The sequence below is a fragment of the Sceloporus undulatus genome, chromosome 5, assembly GCF_019175285.1.
Source record: "Sceloporus undulatus isolate JIND9_A2432 ecotype Alabama chromosome 5, SceUnd_v1.1, whole genome shotgun sequence".
Classification (NCBI taxonomy): Eukaryota; Metazoa; Chordata; class Lepidosauria; order Squamata; family Phrynosomatidae; genus Sceloporus; species Sceloporus undulatus.
Genome location: NC_056526.1, coordinates 23,997,956 through 24,004,398, shown reverse-complemented (window position 1 = coordinate 24,004,398; position 6,443 = coordinate 23,997,956).

The window sequence follows — 6,443 nt, the reverse complement described above, 5'->3', positions numbered from 1 at the left end:
CATTAGTATTTGAAGTACCTTCTTATATTAAAGACACCCGTCATTTCATACAGAGTATAGAGAACACAGAGATTAATCCTGAGGGATGTTTGGTCACCTTGGATGTAAATTCTTTATACACTTCCATTCCCCATGCTGAAGCCAGAGATGTTGTAGAATTTTATTTACACTCTAAAAATGTGAAAAAACCTCCTATCCATTTCTTATTGGATATTCTGGATATTATTTTAGAAAAGAACTATTTCAGGTTTAACACTCAATTTTTCCTTCAAATTAAAGGGGTAGCGATGGGTAGCCCAGCAGCTCCAAGCATTGCCAATTTATACATGGCTCATTTAGAATCTACATATATTACTAATCCAGATAGGAATCCTTTTCATAAATATTTACAATATTATGGAAGATATATTGATGACATTTTTGTAATATTTTCTGATAGATCTAGAGTTGAGAACTTTTTCACCTGGATTAATTCTGTAAGCCAACATATTAAATTCTCATGCCAGTCCAACTCCCAGCATATTTCTTTTCTAGATGTAGAAGTTTATATTCATAATCAGAAGATTGGAGTCCGTAATTTTCACAAGGCAACGGACCGTAATTCCATGCTACATTTTTCCAGTTGTCACCCTCACCATCTGAAAAAAAACTTACCATATTCTCAATTCCTAAGATTAAAAAGAAATTCTTCCATTAACACTCATTATGAAAAGGCAGCTGATCAGTATCAATTAGAATTACAGGATAGAGCTTTTCCTCCTCATATAGTCCAACATGCTAGATATAGAGCTTCCCTCAAAGATCGTTCCTCATTATTTCTCCCTTCAAATAGAACAACTGAGAACAGGGTTATAGGATCCTTTACCTTTACTCATGCTGCTCATCAGATCAAACATATTATACAAAAACATTGGCATATAGTTCAGAACATTCCAGGTTGTGCACAGGCACCCATTATAACTTTTCGGAGAACCAGAAATCTCAAGGATTCTTTAGTACATACAGATTTTTATGAACATGCTCAGGAGCCTTTTCATGTAAGAGGACATCACAGATGTGGCCATTGCAGCTGTTGCAAACAATCTTTAAACATAAAATCCTTTACCCATCCCATATCAAAGGAATGTTATGAATTAAATTTATTTACTAATTGTAACTCCCTAAATGTCATTTATGTGATTTTATGCCCTTGTCAGAAGTTATATGTAGGACAAACTTCAAGACCTTTAAGAATTAGAATATCTGAACATAAAAGTACCCTCCGAAATAAAAGTTTAGATACCTCATTCGTCACACACTGCTCACAATTACACCACTCTCCAGAATCCTTAAAATTCTTTGCAATTGAGCAAGTCAAGTTTGGTACTTTTTATAGTGGTAACAAACACACTAAACTCCTACAAAGAGAATCATTTTGGATTCATAAGTTGTCAACAAACATACCCAAGGGTCTAAATGATCGGTTGGATTTAAGTTCCTTTTTGTGAAATTGTAGATATTGGTTAATATTGTACACATCAGAGACAGATATAGATATGGGAAGGAGGACAGGCAGATTATATATAACTATTGTGTGTTTATAATGGATTTAGAATGAGTCAGTTACCTTTCAATTATTATCAGTAGGACAGTTTATTCAGCTATGTTTTTGGGCTTACTTTATGGGACATTTAGGATAGTATGTCTTTAGAGGATACACCTTTAAGAGAATTCTATGCATCATGCTATCACCTGCAGCCTATTGCTTAGGTAGAGTATATTATGACTTACTATTCCTGTGAACTTGCACCAGCATTATTCTTATCAGTCAAGCCAAGCTGTTTATGTTGTAGGTAAGGCATAATGATTTAACTTTGTAAATTTGTCAATGGTATTCTATTGTATATGATGTTATTGATGGTATTCAATGTACTATTTATTGTCAACCTTGTATATTCAGCAGTATGGAACACACAATGTACATTATTAATCCGGTTATGAATTTTATATGCTGATGAAGACCTTGGTGAGTCGAAACGGCCACACAGGACTCCGGAGGTAGCCGTCCGTCGGTATTCAACCCATAAAGGACCCTGCTACCAGCTAATTATACCAGTTCCTACTTCAAGTTGGTTTGTTCCAAGCATCATCTATTATTTTTGCCGTCCAGTTGTTGAACTTCAATATTATGTTGCAGCAGTAGAACCATTTTCACTGCTCAAATTAGCAACATTGTTCACATGGACTGATATTATCCACTTGTCTGATGCAAATTGTTCATTGTTGATATCTTTTATAATTATGTACCCTGATATATATATCTTGTAAATAGAAGAAGTTTAGCAGTTACACAGATCTCTTGTTGTCCCCTCGTGTTCAGATTGTCCTAGTGTAAGCCTGCTGCTCGTTTGTTAGTATAGATCAGTGGTTCCCAACCTGTGGGTTGGGACCTCTTTGGGGGTTGAATTACCCTTTCACAAGGGTTGCCTAAGAGCATTGGAAAAAAACATATTTGCATATAGCAGTGAAAATAATTATATGGCTGGGGGTCACCACAACATAAGGAACTATATTAAAGGGTTGCAGCATTAGGAAGGTTGAGAACCACTGGTATAGATGCAAACTTAAAATGACAACAAGAAAATTTGCTGCAGTTAACATTCTATGAGCACTCATCAAAGTCCGAATACTTGTAGAGATCATATAATTCAACTCCATGTCTGTTCCAAGAGTGGCAATAATATTACAAAGGTCTCATTCAGACCATCTGACCCCAGTATGTGGTCTCACAGAATTGTGCAACAAGAAGTTGCCAGCTGGCAGAGGGAGGCAATGGAGAATGGAGTGAGGGAGCAAACCTGCATTTAAATCCAGAACTGGGGTGTAAAAGAAATTCAGAAATTAAGAAGGGAAGGTGGGAGAGAGATGGTTTTGTAACCAAGCATTCAAAGAGCTAAACAGTCTTCCTGGTTTTTTTCTTTTAGTTTTCAGTGTGCATAAAAAGATCTTGAGCTCTATTCTTGATAAACAAAAGCCAAGATTTTACATTTCACTGATAGAAAGCTTCATTGATCATAACTGGGGCTTCATCCACACTGTAGAAATAAGGGAGTTTGACATCACTTTCACTCCCATAGATTTTTTGTACAGAATCTTGGGATTTGTAGCTTTCTGAGGCACCGGCACTCTGTGGCAGAGATGTATAAAACTAGAAAACTCAGGGATCCATTAGATGGAGGTTCAGCACTTCAAGTGGTGATAAACTGCATTGTTTCTACAATGTAGATGCACCCTATACTGCTATTGATACAGCCTAGAATCACATTGGCCCTACAAGATCTCTTTGCAAACTAGCATTTCAGTCTATTATACTCCAAAGACTAAAACATCTTTGTATGTAATTTGTAATATTCAGGACCTGAATGGAATGGACCTGGCTGTGTTTCTCCCAGTTCCAGGGCTGGACTGCCAGTCTCTTCTAGTTCCAATGGAAGTCCATTTTCTTGGTTCTTATCTTCCTCCTTCTCATCCCAGGAGGCCTCCTCCATGTAGGAGGTGACAAACATTGAGCTATGGCTGAACACTGCCTTGCAACCGATGCACAACCAATCTTCAGAATCAATTTGCATCTTATTTGCATTTTCACCAAAAGAATATTTGCTTTGTATGGTGATATTGCACACTAATACATTTTTCCACTGTGGTAACGTTTTTCCAATTAAAATCTGTCTGTAATTTACGGCATCATTAAATGAATATCAAAAGGAGGTTGATACAGCTTGAAGCAATACTGAATTGTAACAGCTGAAAGGCTGATTTCAGCCCCTGGAACCACTTTTTCCAAATGTGTAGGGTCTCCCCCCTCATGCATCCTCTTCAGGGAAAATGTTAAAAGTGATAACTCTAACCAATCTTGGGAGAAGTTCCACATTCACCAGTCAAAAAGTGTTATATATATTTTTCAAAAACTCACATTAAAGCATCTAAATAATTGTGTGCATAATGCGAAATGTGCACCGAGCATTAAAAAAATACCTTACTCTGGAGTTCTGCTATCCTGAAGGTCACTTTAATATGATGTTGTTCTGTGGTTAGGATTTAACTATTGAAATACCTGCCAGTCTAAGAAAAATGGAGGACCATGTTTCTGAGCAGAAACATGGTTGCCTGGCATCCTGTTAGTGACATATGAAAGCATAACTCCAACTCAGGTTTGTATGTCTTTTTTGTCATTTTGTCAGGATTCTTTTCACATATTGTGCCATACTCACAACCTTCTCACAATCCAACCACCTCCTGCAACCCTGCCCACCTGACCATGGAATGATTGATGCTGAGAATGGGATGGCTGTGAAGCATCTGGCTATGTGCAATATGTCTTTCACTAGTTGAAGTAAAACATTTATCTCTTCCTCCACAATCTCTGGAAGACCCTCAGAAGATTCTGGAGAATATCTCCATTGATCTGATTATAAAGATGTAGCTAGATGCTTCACTGACCACTTTCTATTGCCCACTAAATGGCTGTGGAGGGGACTGGGCTCAGGAGAAAGGAGAATCCTGAGGCACAGAGAGATGTTCCATAATTCCACCATGATTGAACTTTGCAATACGCTTCCTAATGCATGATTTCCCTCCTTGGATGTCTTTAAACAGAGGCTGCATGGTCATCTGTTGGGTATCTTTGATTGAGAGTTCCTGCATGGCAGAATGGGGTTGGACTGGATGGCTCTTGGGGTCTCTTCCAGCTCTATGATTCTATCTTGGTTGGCTCATTTCCATGTTAGAAAATGGACTCCTTTTGCCATGGTTCCTGAACATAGGGTCTGTTGTGCTCTGAGGGGCATTCAGATGAAAAGCACTTCTATCTCCTCAAAGAATGGGACTTACTTTTGAACAGGTTGCCATAATTCTCTACTAAAAACCAGGACAGAATGTAGAACAAAATTTAGACCAAAATATAGGACAATTGTAGTATAAAATTTAGCCCAAAATGTAGGACATTTAAGAAAAATGGAGGGCCTTAAATGTCTTACATTTTGGGCTAAATTTTATCCTACAATTGTCCTATATGTTGGTCTAAATTTTGTCCTACATTTTGTCCCGGTTTTTAGTAGAGAGTTATGGCAACCCTACATAGAAGTGTACTTTTATGGTACATTTGGTTCAACATTTTTTCTTCAGCAGGCACCAGCCAGATATCTCTACTCAAAGATGCCTTTTATGACTGCAGCTCCCAGAATCCTCTATCCAGTATGGCTAGTGGTCATGTGGGCTATGAGATTTTGGAAGCTGTAGTATATAATTTTTCCCCATTCTCTGCCTCTGGGAAGTTCACAGGCAGGGCACAAAATATACGTCTTTACTGGTTGTTTCCTCAACATACTGTAGTCTCCTCAGCAAAATACTCATATGTATTTTGTCTCTGAGAGTGAAGGCTCAGCTTTGAGGATGGGAAATGTGTGGCCCTCCAGATGTTGTTTGACTGAAAAATGCTTCAGTCCTAGCCAGCAGGGCAAATGATATGGGATAATGGGAACTGCAGTCCAACAATATTAGGAGAGCCATACAATCCCTAACCTAACATTAAGTTATCCCACCTAAATCCTGTTGGTGATCTGTCCTCCACAAATGTGTTTTATCATCTTTCAAACCCATTTAATCAAGCATCTTGTATGTTCTGCATCTTGAATATTCTATCTCTTTTGGCAGTGACTTCTGTCAACAAATTATTTCTTTTGTAAACACATCAGGGTTTTGTTTTTTTTGTATGTCCTTGAATATTGACACTCACCTAATCTTTCATAGAACTTGCAAAGCCTGAGGGGAAATTATCCTCTCTCAAAACTTTATTTTAAACAAGATGGCTGGCATCTTTTTCTGATGCAGTTATAATATCATAAGGTAGACTTACAACCTTGTAACAATTTTGTATTCACACAACTGCAGTAAAATTGCCACAACTGGAAATGTCCCTAAAACCTGCTTTAAAAGCCAAGCAGCCAAAGTGAGTGAAAGGGATCTGTGACATCACGAGTGGGGCACTGAAGGACGATGTGACCAGCTCATTCTCACCAGTGAATTTCAATGTGTTGAGGAGTTGCAACAGGGGTCCCTGCTTCTTTGTGTCATACCACAGGTCACCGGTGGGAACAGACTTTTCACATCATCCTTCAGTGCCCTCTTTCTAGCACCACAAAACTCCTTTGTTTGGTATGGCTGCCTGGTTTTTAATGTGGGTTTAGGGGGTTGGATTGAGAGATGGAGTATCAGTAGAAATGTGAAGTCAAAGGCTTTCATGGCCAGCATCCCTAGTTTTTTGTAGGTTTTCCAGGCTATATGGCTCTTCTAGAACATGGCCACATAACCTGGAAAAACCCACAAAAACTATCAGTAGAAAGTTGTAGCAACACGTTCCATGCAGGAATTTGGTTGGTATTTGCCAATAAAACATACCTGCACAT